Source organism: Scyliorhinus torazame, chromosome 3 (assembly GCF_047496885.1).
Source record: "Scyliorhinus torazame isolate Kashiwa2021f chromosome 3, sScyTor2.1, whole genome shotgun sequence".
Classification (NCBI taxonomy): Eukaryota; Metazoa; Chordata; class Chondrichthyes; order Carcharhiniformes; family Scyliorhinidae; genus Scyliorhinus; species Scyliorhinus torazame.
In genome coordinates, this window is record NC_092709.1 from 352,334,784 (window position 1) to 352,354,437 (window position 19,654).

The window sequence follows — 19,654 nt, forward strand, 5'->3', positions numbered from 1 at the left end:
CCGACAGCCACTCAGGGTCATTCCATCATTGTGGGCGGCACGGTAGCACAGTGGCTAGCACAGTCGCCTCACAGCTCCAGGGTCCCAGGTTCGATTCCCGGCTTGGGTCACTGTCTGTGCGGAGTCTGCACATCCTCCCCGTGTCTGCGTGGGTTTCCTCCGGGTGCTCCGGTTTCCTCCCACAGTCCAAAGATGTGCAGGTTAGGTCGATTGGCCGTGCTAAATTGCCCCTTCGTGTCCAAAAAGGTTGGGTGGGTTTACTGGGTTACGGGGATAAGGTGAAGGCGTGGCCTCAAGAGGGGGTGCTCTTTCCAAGGGTCGGTGCAGACTCGATGGGCTGAATGGTCTCCTTCTGCACTGTCAATTCTATGATGTCATGAGCCTACAAATCTCTTGTTAGGAAAGAGATAATGTTCCCCAGTGAGGAAGTTCGATTAGGTGCTTTAATTGCTTAATAGACCACACTTATTTTAGATCGACAACATAAATATGAAGTGGATACAAGTACCGCTGTGGTATAGAATAGAACATAGAACATAGAACAATACAGCGCAGTACAGGCCCTTCGGCCCACGATGTTGCACCAAAACAAAAGCCATCTAACCTACACTATGCCATTATCATCCATATGTTTATCCAATAAACTTTTAAATGCCCTCAATGTTGGCGAGTTCACTACTGTAGCAGGTAGGGCATTCCACGGCCTCACTACTCTTTGCGTAAAGAACCTACCTCTGACCTCTGTCCTATATCTATTACCCCTCAGTTTAAAGTTATGTCCCCTCGTGCCAGCCATATCCATCCGCGGGAGAAGGCTCTCACTGTCCACCCTATCCAACCCCCTGATCATTTTGTATGCCTCTATTAAGTCTCCTCTTAACCTTCTTCTCTCCAACGAAAACAACCTCAAGTCCATCAGCCTTTCCTCATAAGATTTTCCCTCCATACCAGGCAACATCCTGGTAAATCTCCTCTGCACCCGCTCCAAAGCCTCCACGTCCTTCCTATAATGCGGTGACCAGAACTGTACGCAATACTCCAAATGCGGCCGTACCAGAGTTCTGTACAGCTGCAACATGACCTCCCGACTCCGGAATCAATCCCTCTACCAATAAAGGCCAACACTCCATAGGCCTTCTTCACAACCCTATCAACCTGGGTGGCAACTTTCAGGGATCTATGTACATGGACACCTAGATCCCTCTGCTCATCCACGCTTTCAAGAACTTTACCATTAGCCAAATATTCCGCATTCCTGTTATTCCTTCCAAAGTGAATCACCTCACACTTCTCTACATTAAACTCCATTTGCCACCTCTCAGCCCAGCTCTGCAGCTTATCTATATCCCTCTGTAACCTGCTACATCCTTCCACACTATCGACAACACCACCGACTTTAGTATCGTCTGCAAATTTACTCACCCACCCTTCTGCGCCTTCCTCTAGGTCATTGATAAAAATGACAAACAGCAACGGCCCCAGAACAGATCCTTGTGGTACTCCACTTGTGATTGTACTCCATTCTGAACATTTCCCATCAACCACCACCCTCTGTCTTCTTTCAGCTAGCCAATTTCTGATCCACATCTCTAAATCACCCTCAATCCCCAGCCTCCGTATTTTTTGCAATAGCCTACCGTGGGGAACCTTATCAAACGCTTTGCTGAAATCCATATACACCACATCAACTGCTCGACCCTCGTCTACCTGTTCAGTCACCTTTTCAAAGAACTCAATAAGGTTTGTGAGGCACGACCTACCCTTCACAAAGCCATGCTGACTATCCCTGATCATATTATTCCTATCTAGATGATTATAAATCTTGTCTCTTATAATCCCCTCCAAGACTTTACCCACTACAGACGTGAGGCTCACTGGTCTATAGTTGCCAGGGTTGTCTCTGCTCCCCTTTTTGAACAAAGGGACCACATTTGCTGTCCTCCAGTCCTCTGGCACTATTCCTGTAGCCAATGATGACATAAAAATCAAAACCAAAGGTCCAGCAATCTCTTCCCTGGCCTCCCAGAGAATCCTAGGATAAATCCCATCAGGTCCCGGGGACTTATCTATTTTCAGCCTGTCCAGAATTGCCAACACCTCTTCCCTACGTACCTCAATGCCATCTATTCTATTAGCCTGGGGCTCAGCATTCTCCTCCACAACATTATCTTTTTCCTGGGTGAATACTGACGAAAAATATTCATTTAGTATCTCGCCTATCTCTTCAGACTCCACACACAATTTCCCATCCCTGTCCTTGACTGGTCCTACTCTTTCCCTAGTCATTCGCTTATTCCTGACATAACTATAGAAAGCTTTTGGGTTTTCCTTGATCCTTCCTGCCAAATACTTCTCATGTCCCCTCCTTGCTCGTCTTAGCTCTCTCTTTAGATCCTTCCTCACTACCTTGTAACTATCCATCGAAACTTCACACTTCACCTTCACATAGGCCTCCTTCTTCCTCTTAACAAGAGATTCCACTTCCTTGGTAAACCACGGTTCCCTCGCTCGACGCCTTCCTCCCTGTCTGACTGGTACATACTTATCAAGAACACGCAGTAGCTGATCCTTGAACAAGCCCTACTTATCCAGTGTGCCCAACACTTGCAGCCTGCTTCTCCACCTTATCCCCCCCAAGTCACGTCTAATGGCATCATAATTGCCCTTCCCCCAGCTATAACTCTTGCCCTGCGGTGTATACTTATCCCTTTCCATCATTAACGTAAACGTCACCGAATTGTGGTCACTGTCCCCAAAGTGCTCTCCTACCTCCAAATCCAACACCTGGCCTGGTTCATTACCCAAAACCAAATCCAACGTGGCCTCGCCTCTTGTTGGCCTGTCAACATATTGTTTCAGGAAACCCTCCTGCACACACTGTACAAAAAACGACCCATCTATTGTACTCGAACTTTATCTTTTCCAGTCAATATTTGGAAAGTTAAAGTCTCCCATAATAACTACCCTGTTACTTTCGCTCATATCCAGAATCATCTTCGCCATCCTTTCCTCTACATCCCTAGAACTATTAGGAGGCCTATAAAAAACTCCCAACAGGGTGACCTCTCCTTTCCTGTTTCTAACTTCAGCCCATACTACCTCGGAAGAAGAGTCCCCATCTAGCATCCTCTCCGCCACCGTAATACTGCTCTTGACTAGCAGCGCCACACCTCCCCCTCTTTTGCCTCCTTCTCTGAGCTTACTAAAACACCTAAACCCCGGAACCTGCAACATCCATTCCTGTCCCTGCTCTATCCATGTCTCCGAAATGGCCACAACATCGAAGTCCCAGGTACCAACCCATGCTGCCAGTTCCCCTACCTTGTTTCGTATACTCCTGGCATTGAAGTAGACACACTTCAAACCACCTACCTGAACACTGGCCCCCTCCTGCGACGTCAAATCTGTGCTCCTGACCTCTATACTCTCATTCTCCCTTACCCTAAAACTACAATCCAGGTTCCCATGCCCCTGCTGCATTAGTTTAACCCCCCCCCCAAAGAGCACTAACAAATCTCCCCCCCAGGATATTTGTGCCCCTCAGGTTCAGATGTAGACCATCCTGTCTGTAGAGGTCCCACCTTCCCCAGAAAGAGGCCCAGTTATCCAGAAATCTGAATCCTTCCCACCTGCACCATCCCTGTAGCCACGTGTTTAAATGCTCTCTCTCCCAATTCCTCATCTCACTATCACGTGGCACGGGCAACAACCCAGAGATAACAACTCTGTTTGTTCTAGTTCTGAGCTTCCATCCTAGCTCCCTGAAAGCCTGCCTGACATCCTTGTCCCCTTTCCTACCTATGTCGTTAGTGCCAATGTGGACCACGACTTGGGGCTGCTCCCCCTCCCCCCTAAGAACCCGGAAAACACGATCCGTGACATCACGTACCCTTGCACCTGGGAGGCAACATACCAAACGTGAGTCTCTCACGCTCCCACAAAATCTCCTATCTGTGCCCCTGACTATAGAGTCCCCAATTACTAATGCTCTGCTCCTCTCCCCCCTTCCCTTCTGAGCAACAGGGACAGACTCCGTGCCAGAGGCCCGTACCCCATGGCTTACCCCTCGTAAGTCATCCCCCCCACAAGTATCCAAAGCGGTATACTTGTTTCACAGGGGAACGACCGCAGGGGATCCCTGCACTGACTGCTTTTTCCCAGTCCCTCTTACAGTTACCCACCTATCTCCAATCTTTGGTGTAACTAATTCCCTGAAGCTGCTATCTATGACCCCTTCTGCCTCCCGAATGATCCGAAGTTCTTCCAACTCCAGCTCCAGTTCCCTAACTCGGTCTTGGAGGAGCTGGAGATGGCAGCACTTCCTGCAGGTAAAATCAGCAGGGACACTAACTGCATCCCTCACCTCAAACATCCTGCAGGAGGAACATTGCACTCCCTTCCCTGCCATTCCTCTTACTTTCTACCAAGATCTGGCTAACAACTAAATTAAATTTTTATAAAAAATAATGATAATATTATAAAATATGGTACTTACCTCATATGGTATTGGAGAGGTGATTGTGGAACACAATAATATTGGAGTTGAAGGCATCAGGATCTGCTGCCCAGTTCATATAACAAAGAGATCATCAGAGCTGAACATCAATCTCCATCCCAAACACAACAGTCCCCTTCCATCCTGAACCCTCCAATCCCCATCCATCCCGAACCCACCAATCCCAGTCCATCCTGAACCCACCAATCCCCATCCGTCCTGAACCCACCAATCCCCATCCATCCTGAACCCACCAATCCCCATCCATCCCAAACCCACCAATCCCCATCCATCCTGAACCCACCAATCCCCATCCATCCCGAACCCACCAATCCCCATTCATCCTGAACCCACCAATCCCCGTCCATCGCGAACACACAAATCCCCATCCACCCTGAACCCACCAATCCCCGTCCATCCCGAACCCACTAATCCCCATCCATCCCGAACCCACCAATCCCCATCCATCCTGAACCCACAAATCCCCATTCATCCCGAACCCACCAATCCCCATCCACCATGAACCCACCAATCCCAATCCATCCTGAACCCACCAATCCCCATCCATCCCGAACCCACCAATCCCCATCCATCCCGAACCCACAAATCCCCGTCTATTCTGAACCCACCAATCCCCATCCATCCTGAGCCCACCAATCCCCATCCATCCTGAGCCCACCAATCCCCGTCCATCCTGAACTCACCAATCCCCGTCCAACCCGATCACACCAATCCCCGTCCATCCCGAACCCACCAATCCCCATCCATCCCGAACCCACCAATCCCCATCCATCCCGAACCCACAAATCCCCATCCATCCCGAACCCACCAATCCCCGTCCATCCTGAACCCACCAATCCCCATCCATCCTGAACCCACCAATCCCCGTCCATCCTGAACCCACCAATCCCCATCCATCCTGAACCCACCAATCCCCGTCCATCACAAACCCACCAATCCCCGTCCATCCTGAACCTACCAATCCCCGTCCATCCTGAACCCACCAATCCCCATCCATCCTGAACCCACCAATCCCCGTCTATCCTGAACCCACCAATCCCCATCCATCACGAACCCACCAATCCCCATCCATCCTGAACCCACCAATCCCCGTCCATCCTGAACCCACCAAACTCCGTCCATCCCGAACACAACAGTCCCTGTCCACCCTGAACCCACCAATCCCCGTCCAACCCGATCACACCAATCCCCATCCATCCTGAACCCACCAATCCCCATCCATCCCTAACCCACCAACCCCCATCCATGCTGAACCCACCAATCCCCGTCCATCCTGAACCCACCAATCCCCGCCCATCCTGAACCCACCAATTCCCATCCAGCACGAACCCACCAATCCCCGTCCATCCTGAACCCACCAATCCCCGTCCATCCCGAACCCACCAATCCCCGTCCAGCCTGAACCCACCAATCCCCGTCCTTCCTGAACACACCAATCCCCGTCCATCCCAAACCCACCAATCCCCATCCATCCTGAACCCACCAATCCCCATCCATCCCGAACACACCAATCCCCATCCATCCCGAACCCACCAACCCCGTCCATCCTGAACCCACCAATCCCCGTCCATCCTGAACCCACCAATCCCCATCCATCCTGAACCCACCAATCCCCATCCATCCCCAACCCACCAAACCCCATCCATCCTGAACCCACCAATCTCCGTCCATCCTGAACCCACCAATTCCTCTCCATCCTGAACCCATCAATCCCCATCCATCCTGAACCCACCAATCCCCGTCCATTCTGAACCCACCAATTCCTCTCCATCCTGAACCCACCAATCCCCATCCATCCTGAACCCACCAATCCCCGTCCATCCTGAACCCATCAATCCCCGTCCATTCTGAACCCACCAATCCCCATCCATCCTGAACCCACCAATCCCCGTCCATCCCGAACCCACCAATCCCCGTCCATCCTGAAGCCACCAATCCCCCTTCATCCTGAACCCACCAATCTCCGTCCATCCCGAACACACCAATCTCCGTCCATCCCGAACCCACCAACCCCGTCCATCCTGAACCCACCAATCCCCGTCCATCCTGAACCCACCAATCCCCATCCATCCCGAACCCAACAATCCCCGTCCATCCTGAACCCACCAATCCCCATGCATCCCGAACCCACCAATCCCCGTCATCCCTGAACCCACCAATCCACGTCCATCCTGAACCCACCAATCCCCGTCCATCCTGAACCCACCAATCCCCGTCCATCCTGAACCCACCAATCCCCGTCCATCCCGAACACACCAATCCCCGTCCATCCTGAACCCACCAATTCCCGTCCATCCTGAACCCACCAATCCCCGTCCATCCTGAACCCACCAATCCCCGTCCATCCTGAACCCACCAATCCCCGTCCATCCTGAACCCACCAATCCCCATCCATCCTGAACCCACCAATTCCCGTCCATCCTGAACCCACCAATCCCCGTCCATCCTGAACCCACCAATCCCCGTCCATCCTGAACCCACCAATCCCCGTCCATCCTGAACCCACCAATCCCCGTCCATCCTGAACCCACCAATCCCCGTCCATCCTGAACCCACGAATCCACGTCCATCCTGAACCCTCCAATTCCCGTCCATCCTGAACCCACCAATCCCCGTCCATCCTGAACTCACCAATCCCCGTCCATCCTGAACCCACCAATCCCCGTCCATCCTGAACCCACCAATCCCCGTCCATCCTGAACCCACCAATCCCCATCCATCCTGAACCCACCAATTCCCGTCCATCCTGAACCCACCAATCCCCGTCCATCCCGAACACACCAATTCCCGTCCATCCTGAACCCACCAATTCCCGTCCATCCTGAACCCACCAATCCCCGTCCATCCCGAACACACCAATTCCCGTCCATCCTGAACCCACCAATTCCCGTCCATCCTGAACCTACCAATCCCCATCCATCACGAACCCACCAATCCGCGTCCATCCTGAACCCACAAATCCCCGTCCATCCCGAACACACCAATCCCCGTCCACCCTGAACCCACAAATCCCCGTCCATCCTGAACCCACCAATCCCCGTCCATCCTGAACCCACCAATCCCCATCCATCCTGAACCCACCAATCCCCGTCCATCCTGAACCCACCAATCCCCGTCCATCCTGAACCCACCAATCCCCGTCCATCATGAACCCACCAATTCCTCTCCATCCTGAACCCACCAATCCCCATCCATCCTGAACCCACCAATCCCCATCCATCCTGAACCCACCAATCCCCGTCCATCCTGAACCCACCAATCCCCGTCCATCCCGATCCCACCAATCCCCGTCCATCCTGAACTCACCAATCCCTGTCCACCCTGAACCCACCAATCCCCGTCCATCCTGAACTCACCAATCCCGATCCATCCTGAACCCACCAATTCCTCTCCATCCTGAACCCACCAATCCCCGTCCATCCTGAACTCACCAATCCCGATCCATCCTGAACCCACCAATTCCTCTCCATCCTGAACCCACCAATCCCCATCCATCCTGAACCCACCAATCCCCGTCCATCCTGAACTCACCAATCCCGATCCATCCTGAACCCACCAATTCCTCTCCATCCTGAACCCACCAATCTCCGTCCATCCCGAACACACCAATCCCGGTCCATCCTGAACCCACCAATTCCCGTCCATCCTGAACCTACCAATCCCCATCCATCACGAACCCACCAATCCGCGTCCATCCTGAACCCACAAATCCCCGTCCATCCCGAACACACCAATCCCCGTCCATCCTGAACCCACAAATCCCCGTCCATCCTGAACCCACCAATCCCCGTCCATCCTGAACCCACCAATCCCCGTCCATCCTGAACCCACCAATCCCCGTCCATCCTGAACCCACCAATTCCTCTCCATCCTGAACCCACCAATCCCCATCCATCCTGAACCCACCAATCCCCATCCATCCTGAACCCACCAATCACCGTCCATCCTGAACCCACCAATCCCCGTCCATCCTGAACTCACCAATCCCTGTCCACCCTGAACCCACCAATCCCCGTCCATCCCGATCCCACCAATCCCCGTCCATCCTGAACCCACCAATCCCCGTCCATCCTGAACCCACCAATCCCCGTCCATCCTGAACTCACCAATCCCTGTCCACCCTGAACCCACCAATCCCCGTCCATCCTGAACCCACCAATCCCCGTCCATCCTGAACCCACCAATCCCCGTCCATCCTGAACCCACCAATTCCTCTCCATCCTGAACCCACCAATCCCCATCCATCCTGAACCCACCAATCCCCATCCATCCTGAACCCACCAATCACCGTCCATCCTGAACCCACCAATCCCCGTCCATCCTGAACTCACCAATCCCTGTCCACCCTGAACCCACCAATCCCCGTCCATCCCGATCCCACCAATCCCCGTCCATCCTGAACCCACCAATCCCCGTCCATCCCGATCCCACCAATCCCCGTCCATCCTGAACTCACCAATCCCTGTCCACCCTGAACCCACCAATCCCCGTCCATCCTGAACTCACCAATCCCGATCCATCCTGAACCCACCAATTCCTCTCCATCCTGAACCCACCAATCCCCATCCATCCTGAACCCACCATCCCCATCCATCCTGAACCCACCAATTCCTCTCCATTCTGAACCCACCAATCCGCATCCATCCTGAACCCACCAATCCCCATCCATCACGAACCCACCAATCCACGTCCATCCTGAACCCACAAATCCCCGTCCATCCCGAACACATCAATCCCCGTCCATCCTGAACCCACAAATCCCCGTCCATCCTGAACCCACCAATCCCCATCCATCACGAACCGACCAATCCACGTCCATCCTGAACCCACAAATCCCCGTCCATCCCGAACACATCAATCCCCGTCCATCCTGAACCCACCAATCCCCGTCCATCCAGAACCCACCAATTCCTCTCCATCCTGAACCCACCAATCCCCATCCATCCTGAACCCACCAATCCCCGTCCATCCTGAACCCACCAATCCCCGTCCATCCTGAACCCACCAATCTCCGTCCATCCTGAACTCACCAATCCCTGTCCACCCTGAACCCACCAATTCCCGTCCATCCCGATCCCACCAATCCCCGTCCATCCTGAACCCACCAATCCCCGTCCATCCCGATCCCACCAATCCCCGTCCATCCTGAACTCACCAATCCCTGTCCACCCTGAACCCACCAATCCCCGTCCATCCTGAACCCACCAATCCCCGTCCATCCTGAACCCACCAATCCCCGTCCATCCTGAACCCACCAATCCCCGTCCATTCTGAACCCACCAATCCCCGTCCATCCTGATCCCACCAATCCCCGTCCATCCTGAAGTCACCAATCCCCATCCATCCTGAACCCACCAATTCCTCTCCATCCTGAACCCACCAATCCCCATCCATCCTGAACCCACCAATCCCCGTCCATCCTGAACCCACCAATTCCTCTCCATCCTGAACCCATCAATCCCCGTCCATTCTGAACCCACCAATCCCCATCCATCCCGAACCCACCAATCCCCGTCCACCCTGAACCCACCAATTCCCGTCCATCCTGAACCCACCAATCCCCATCCATCCTGAACCCACCAATCCCCGTCCATCCTGAACCGACCAATTCCTCTCCATCCCGAACCCACCAATCCCCATCCATCCCGAACCCACCAATCCCCGTCCACCCTGAACCCACCAATCCCCGTCCATCCTGAACCCACCAATCCCCATCCATCCTGAACCCACCAATCCCCGTCCATCCTGAACCGACCAATTCCTCTCCATCCTGAACCCACCAATCCCCGTCCATCCTGAAGCCACCAATCCCCCTTCATTCTGAACCCACCAATCCCCGTCCACCCTGAACCCACCAATCCCCGTCCATCCTGAACCCACCAATCCCTGTCCATCCTGATCCCACCAATCCCTGTCCATCCTGAATCCACCAATCCCCATCCTTCCTGAACCCACCAATCCCTGTCCATCCTGATCCCACCAATCCCTGTCCATCCTGATCCCACCAATCCCTGTCCATCCTGAACCCACCAATCTCCGTCCATCCCAAACCCACCAATCCCCATCCATCCCGAACCCACCAATCCCCGTCGATCCTGAACCCACCAATCCCTGTCCATCCTGAACCCACCAATCCCCGTCCATCCTGAACCCACAAATCTCCGTCCATCCTGAACCCACCAATCCCCGTCCATCCTGAACCCACCAATCCCCGTCCATCCTGAACTCACCAATCTCCATCCATCCCGAACCCACCAATCCCCGTCCATCCTGAACCCACCAATCCCCGTCCATCCTGAACTCACCAATCTCCATCCATCCTGAACCCACCAATCCCTGTCCATCCTGAACACAGCAATCTCCGTCCATCCTGAACCCAGCAATCCCCATCCATCCTGAACCCCCCAATCCCCGTCCATCCTGAACCCACCAATCTCCGTCCATCCCGAACACACCAATCCCCGTCGATCCTGAACCCACCAATCCCCGTCCATCCTGAACCCACCAATCCCCGTCCATCCTGAACTCACCAATCTCCATCCATCCCGAACCCACCAATCCCCAACCATCCTGAACCCACCAATCCCCGTCCATCCTGAACCCACCAATCCCTGTCCATCCTGAACCCACCAATCCCCGTCCATCCTGAACCCACAAATCCCCGTCCATCCTGAACCCACCAATCCCCATCCATCCCGAACCCACCAATCCCCGTCGATCCTGAACCCACCAATCCCTGTCCATCCTGAACCCACCAATCCCCGTCCATCCTGAACCCACAAATCCCCGTCCATCCTGAACCCACCAATCCCCGTCCATCCTGAACCCACCAATCCCCGTCCATCCTGAACTCACCAATCTCCATCCATCCCGAACCCACCAATCCCCGTCCATCCTGAACCCACCAATCCCCAACCATCCTGAACCCACCAATCCCCGTCCACCCTGAACCCACCAATCCCCGTCCATCCCGATCCCACCAATCTCCGTCCATCCCGAACACACCAATCCCCGTCCATCATGAACCCACCAATTCCTCTCCATCCTGAACCCACCAATCCCCATCCATCCTGAACCCACCAATCCCCATCCATCCTGAACCCACCAATCCCCGTCCATCCTGAACCCACCAATCCCCGTCCATCCCGATCCCACCAATCCCCGTCCATCCTGAACTCACCAATCCCTGTCCACCCTGAACCCACCAATCCCCGTCCATCCTGAACTCACCAATCCCGATCCATCCTGAACCCACCAATTCCTCTCCATCCTGAACCCACCAATCCCCGTCCATCCTGAACTCACCAATCCCGATCCATCCTGAACCCACCAATTCCTCTCCATCCTGAACCCACCAATCCCCATCCATCCTGAACCCACCAATCCCCGTCCATCCTGAACTCACCAATCCCGATCCATCCTGAACCCACCAATTCCTCTCCATCCTGAACCCACCAATCTCCGTCCATCCCGAACACACCAATCCCGGTCCATCCTGAACCCACCAATTCCCGTCCATCCTGAACCTACCAATCCCCATCCATTACGAACCCACCAATCCGCGTCCATCCTGAACCCACAAATCCCCGTCCATCCCGAACACACCAATCCCCGTCCATCCTGAACCCACAAATCCCCGTCCATCCTGAACCCACCAATCCCCGTCCATCCTGAACCCACCAATCCCCGTCCATCCTGAACCCACCAATCCCCGTCCATCCTGAACCCACCAATTCCTCTCCATCCTGAACCCACCAATCCCCATCCATCCTGAACCCACCAATCCCCATCCATCCTGAACCCACCAATCACCGTCCATCCTGAACCCACCAATCCCCGTCCATCCTGAACTCACCAATCCCTGTCCACCCTGAACCCACCAATCCCCGTCCATCCCGATCCCACCAATCCCCGTCCATCCTGAACCCACCAATCCCCGTCCATCCTGAACCCACCAATCCCCGTCCATCCTGAACTCACCAATCCCTGTCCACCCTGAACCCACCAATCCCCGTCCATCCTGAACCCACCAATCCCCGTCCATCCTGAACCCACCAATCCCCGTCCATCCTGAACCCACCAATTCCTCTCCATCCTGAACCCACCAATCCCCATCCATCCTGAACCCACCAATCCCCATCCATCCTGAACCCACCAATCACCGTCCATCCTGAACCCACCAATCCCCGTCCATCCTGAACTCACCAATCCCTGTCCACCCTGAACCCACCAATCCCCGTCCATCCCGATCCCACCAATCCCCGTCCATCCTGAACCCACCAATCCCCGTCCATCCCGATCCCACCAATCCCCGTCCATCCTGAACTCACCAATCCCTGTCCACCCTGAACCCACCAATCCCCGTCCATCCTGAACTCATCAATCCCGATCCATCCTGAACCCACCAATTCCTCTCCATCCTGAACCCACCAATCCCCATCCATCCTGAACCCACCATCCCCATCCATCCTGAACCCACCAATTCCTCTCCATTCTGAACCCACCAATCCGCATCCATCCTGAACCCACCAATCCCCATCCATCACGAACCCACCAATCCACGTCCATCCTGAACCCACAAATCCCCGTCCATCCCGAACACATCAATCCCCGTCCATCCTGAACCCACAAATCCCCGTCCATCCTGAACCCACCAATCCCCATCCATCACGAACCGACCAATCCACGTCCATCCTGAACCCACAAATCCCCGTCCATCCCGAACACATCAATCCCCGTCCATCCTGAACCCACCAATCCCCGTCCATCCAGAACCCACCAATTCCTCTCCATCCTGAACCCACCAATCCCCATCCATCCTGAACCCACCAATCCCCGTCCATCCTGAACCCACCAATCCCCGTCCATCCTGAACCCACCAATCTCCGTCCATCCTGAACTCACCAATCCCTGTCCACCCTGAACCCACCAATTCCCGTCCATCCCGATCCCACCAATCCCCGTCCATCCTGAACCCACCAATCCCCGTCCATCCCGATCCCACCAATCCCCGTCCATCCTGAACTCACCAATCCCTGTCCACCCTGAACCCACCAATCCCCGTCCATCCTGAACCCACCAATCCCCGTCCATCCTGAACCCACCAATCCCCGTCCATCCTGAACCCACCAATCCCCGTCCATTCTGAACCCACCAATCCCCGTCCATCCTGATCCCACCAATCCCCGTCCATCCTGAAGTCACCAATCCCCATCCATCCTGAACCCACCAATTCCTCTCCATCCTGAACCCACCAATCCCCATCCATCCTGAACCCACCAATCCCCGTCCATCCTGAACCCACCAATTCCTCTCCATCCTGAACCCATCAATCCCCGTCCATTCTGAACCCACCAATCCCCATCCATCCCGAACCCACCAATCCCCGTCCACCCTGAACCCACCAATTCCCGTCCATCCTGAACCCACCAATCCCCATCCATCCTGAACCCACCAATCCCCGTCCATCCTGAACCGACCAATTCCTCTCCATCCCGAACCCACCAATCCCCATCCATCCCGAACCCACCAATCCCCGTCCACCCTGAACCCACCAATCCCCGTCCATCCTGAACCCACCAATCCCCATCCATCCTGAACCCACCAATCCCCGTCCATCCTGAACCGACCAATTCCTCTCCATCCTGAACCCACCAATCCCCGTCCATCCTGAAGCCACCAATCCCCCTTCATTCTGAACCCACCAATCCCCGTCCACCCTGAACCCACCAATCCCCGTCCATCCTGAACCCACCAATCCCTGTCCATCCTGATCCCACCAATCCCTGTCCATCCTGAATCCACCAATCCCCATCCTTCCTGAACCCACCAATCCCTGTCCATCCTGATCCCACCAATCCCTGTCCATCCTGATCCCACCAATCCCTGTCCATCCTGAACCCACCAATCTCCGTCCATCCCAAACCCACCAATCCCCATCCATCCCGAACCCACCAATCCCCGTCGATCCTGAACCCACCAATCCCTGTACATCCTGAACCCACCAATCCCCGTCCATCCTGAACCCACAAATCTCCGTCCATCCTGAACCCACCAATCCCCGTCCATCCTGAACCCACCAATCCCCGTCCATCCTGAACTCACCAATCTCCATCCATCCCGAACCCACCAATCCCCGTCCATCCTGAACCCACCAATCCCCGTCCATCCTGAACTCACCAATCTCCATCCATCCTGAACCCACCAATCCCTGTCCATCCTGAACACAGCAATCTCCGTCCATCCTGAACCCAGCAATCCCCATCCATCCTGAACCCCCCAATCCCCGTCCATCCTGAACCCACCAATCTCCGTCCATCCCGAACACACCAATCCCCGTCGATCCTGAACCCACCAATCCCCGTCCATCCTGAACCCACCAATCCCCGTCCATCCTGAACTCACCAATCTCCATCCATCCCGAACCCACCAATCCCCAACCATCCTGAACCCACCAATCCCCGTCCATCCTGAACCCACCAATCCCTGTCCATCCTGAACCCACCAATCCCCGTCCATCCTGAACCCACAAATCCCCGTCCATCCTGAACCCACCAATCCCCATCCATCCCGAACCCACCAATCCCCGTCGATCCTGAACCCACCAATCCCTGTCCATCCTGAACCCACCAATCCCCGTCCATCCTGAACCCACAAATCCCCGTCCATCCTGAACCCACCAATCCCCGTCCATCCTGAACCCACCAATCCCCGTCCATCCTGAACTCACCAATCTCCATCCATCCCGAACCCACCAATCCCCGTCCATCCTGAACCCACCAATCCCCAACCATCCTGAACCCACCAATCCCCGTCCATCCTGAACCCACCAATCCCTGTCCATCCTGAACACAGCAATCTCCGTCCATCCTGAACCCAGCAATCCCCATCCATCCTGAACCCCCCAATCCCCGTCCATCCTGAACCCACCAATCCCCGTCCATCCCGAACCCACCAATCTCCGTCCATCCCGAACACACCAATCCCCGTCCATCCCGAACCCACCAATCCCCGTCCATCCTGAACCCTCCAATCCCCGTCCATCCTGAACCCACCAATCCCCGTCCATCCCGAACCCACCAATCCCCGTCCATCCTGAACCCACCAATCCCCATCCATCCCGAACCCACCAATCCCCGTCCATCCTGAACCCTCCAATCCCCGTCCATCCTGAACCCACCAATCCCCGTCCATCCTGAACCCACCAATCCCCGTCCATCCTGAACCCACCAATCCACATCCATCCCGAACCCACCAATCCCCGTCCATCCTGAACCCACCAATCCCCATCCATCCCGAACCCACCAATCCCCGTCCACCCTGAACCCACCAATCCCCGTCCATCCTGAACCCACCAATCCCCGTCCATCCCGAACACACCAATTCCCGTCCATCCTGAACCCACCAATCCCCGTCCATCCTGAACCTACCAATCCCCGTCCATCCTGAACCCACCAATCCCCGTCCATCACGAACCCACCAATCCGCGTCCATCCTGAACCCACAAATCCCCGTCCATCCCGAACACACCAATCCCCGTCCATCCTGAACCCACAAATCCCCGTCCATCCTGAACCCACCAATCCCCGTCCATCCTGAACCCACCAATCCCCATCCATCATGAACCCACCAATTCCTCTCCATCCTGAACCCACCAATCCCCATCCATCCTGAACCCACCAATCCCCATCCATCCTGAACCCACCAATCCCCGTCCATCCTGAACCCACCAATCCCCGTCCATCCTGAACTCACCAATCCCTGTCCACCCTGAACCCACCAATCCCCGTCCATCCCGATCCCACCAATCCCCGTCCATCCTGAACCCACCAATCCCCGTCCATCTCGATCCCACCAATCCCCGTCCATCCTGAACTTACCAATCCCGATCCATCCTGAACCCACCAATTCCTCTCCATCCTGAACCCACCAATCCCCATCCATCCTGAACCCACCATCCCCATCCATCCTGAACCCACCAATTCCTCTCCATCCTGAACCCACCAATCCCCGTCCATCCTGAACCCACCAATTCCTCTCCATCCTGAACCCATAATCCCCGTCCTTTCTGAACCCACCAATCCCCATCCATCCTGAACCCACCAATCCCCGTCCATCCTGAACCGACCAATTCCTCTCCATCCCGAACCCACCAATCCCCGTCCATCCTGAAGCCACCAATCCCCCTTCATTCTGAACCCACCAATCCCCGTCCACCCTGAACCCACCAATCCCCGCCCATCCCGAACACACCAATCCCCGTCCACCCTGAACCCACCAATCCCCGCCCATCCCGAACACACCAATCCCCGTCCACCCTGAACCCACCAATCCCCGTCCATCCTGAACTCACCAATCCCTGTCCACCCTGAATCCACCAATCCCCGTCCATCCTGAACTCACCAATCGCGATCCATCCTGAACCCACCAATTCCTCTCCATCCTGAACCCACCAATCCCCATCCATCCTGAACCCACCATCCCCATCCATCCTGAACCCACCAATTCCTCTCCATCCTGAACCCACCAATCCCCATCCATCCTGAACCCACCAATCCCCGTCCATCCTGAACCGACCAATTCCTCTCCATCCCGAACCCACCAATCCCCGTCCATCCTGAAGCCACCAATCCCCCTTCATTCTGAACCCACCAATCCCCGTCCACCCTGAACCCACCAATCCCCGTCCACCCTGAACCCACCAATCCCCGTCCATTCTGAACCCACCAATCCCCGTCCACCCTGAACCCACCAATCCCCGTCCATTCTGAACCCACCAATCCCCTTCCATCCTGAACCCACCAATCCCCGTCTATCCTGAACTCACCAATCCCCGTCCATCCTGAACCCACCAATCCCCGTCCGCCCTGAACCTACCAATCCCCGTCCATCCTGAACCCACCAATCCCCGCCCATCCTGAACCCACCAATCCCAGTCTATCCTGAACTCACCAATCCCCGTCCATCCTGAACCCACCAATTCCCGTCCATCCTGAACCCACCAATCCCCGTCCATCCTGAACCCACCAATCCCCATCCATCCTGAACCCACCAATTCCTCTCCATCCTGAACCCTCCAATCCCCATCCATCCTGAACCCACCAATCCCCGTCCATCCCGAACCCACCAATTCATCTCCATCCTGAACCCACCAATCCCCATCCATCCTGAACCCACCATCCCCATCCATCCTGAACCCACCAATTCCTCTCCATCCTGAACCCACCAATCCCCATCCATCCTGAACCCACCAATCCCCGTCCATCCTGAACCCACCAATTCCTCTCCATCCTGAACCCATCAATCCCCGTCCTTTCTGAACCCACCAATCCCCATCCATCCTGAAGCCACCAATCCCCCTTCATTCTGAACCCACCAATCCCCGTCCACCCTGAACCCACCAATCCCCGTCCATCCTGAACCCACCAATCCCCGTCCATCCTGAACCCACCAATCGCCGTCCATCCTGAACCTACCAATCCCCATCCATCCTGAACCCACCAATCCCTGTCCATCCTGAATCCACCAATCCCAGTCCTTTCTGAACCCATCAATCCCCGTCCATCCTGAACATACCAATCCCCATCCATCCCGAACCCACCAATCCCTGTCCATCCTGAACCCACCAATCCCTGTCCACCCTGAACACACCAATCCCCATCCATCCTGAACCCACCAATCCCCGTCCATCCTGAACCCACCAATCCCCGCCCATCCTGAACCCACCAATCCCAGTCTATCCTGAACTCACCAATCCCCGTCCATCCTGAACCCACCAATCCCCGTCCATCCTGAACCCACCAATCCCCGTCCATCCTGAACCTACCAATCCCCGTCCATCCTGAACCCACCAATCCCCATCCATCCCGAACCCACCAATCCCTGTCCACCCTGAACCCACCAATCCCCGTCCATCCTGAACCCACCAATCCCCGTCCATCCCGAACACACCAATTCCCGTCCATCCTGAACCCACCAATCCCCGTCCATCCTGAACCTACCAATCCCCGTCCATCCTGAACCCACCAATCCCCGTCCATCACGAACCCACCAATCCGCGTCCATCCTGAACCCACAAATCCCCGTCCATCCCGAACACACCAATCCCCGTCCATCCTGAACCCACAAATCCCCGTCCATCCTGAACCCACCAATCCCCGTCCATCCTGAACCCACCAATCCCCATCCATCATGAACCCACCAATTCCTCTCCATCCTGAACCCACCAATCCCCATCCATCCTGAACCCACCAATCCCCATCCATCCTGAACCCACCAATCCCCGTCCATCCTGAACCCACCAATCCCCGTCCATCCCGAACCCACCAATTCATCTCCATCCTGAACCCACCAATCCCCATCCATCCTGAACCCACCATCCCCATCCATCCTGAACCCACCAATTCCTCTCCATCCTGAACCCACCAATCCCCATCCATCCTGAACCCACCAATCCCCGTCCATCCTGAACCCACCAATTCCTCTCCATCCTGAACCCATCAATCCCCGTCCTTTCTGAACCCACCAATCCCCATCCATCCTGAAGCCACCAATCCCCCTTCATTCTGAACCCACCAATCCCCGTCCACCCTGAACCCACCAATCCCCGTCCATCCTGAACCCACCAATCCCCGTCCATCCTGAACCCACCAATCGCCGTCCATCCTGAACCTACCAATCCCCATCCATCCTGAACCCACCAATCCCTGTCCATCCTGAATCCACCAATCCCAGTCCTTTCTGAACCCATCAATCCCCGTCCATCCTGAACATACCAATCCCCATCCATCCCGAACCCACCAATCCCTGTCCATCCTGAACCCACCAATCCCTGTCCACCCTGAACACACCAATCCCCATCCATCCTGAACCCACCAATCCCCGTCCATCCTGAACCCACCAATCCCCGCCCATCCTGAACCCACCAATCCCAGTCTATCCTGAACTCACCAATCCCCGTCCATCCTGAACCCACCAATCCCCGTCCATCCTGAACCCACCAATCCCCGTCCATCCTGAACCTACCAATCCCCGTCCATCCTGAACCCACCAATCCCCATCCATCCCGAACCCACCAATCCCCGTCCACCCTGAACCCACCAATCCCCGTCCATCCTGAACCCACCAATCCCCGTCCAT

At 55.2% G+C, this 19,654-nt stretch overlaps 1 protein-coding gene across 2 annotated transcripts in view; it reads left to right on the top strand.

The window, feature by feature from the left end:
- LOC140409643 (shootin-1-like) overlaps positions 1-19,654 on the top strand; it is a 224,112-nt gene that overhangs the window by 73,822 nt on the left and 130,636 nt on the right. The window lies entirely within an intron of this gene.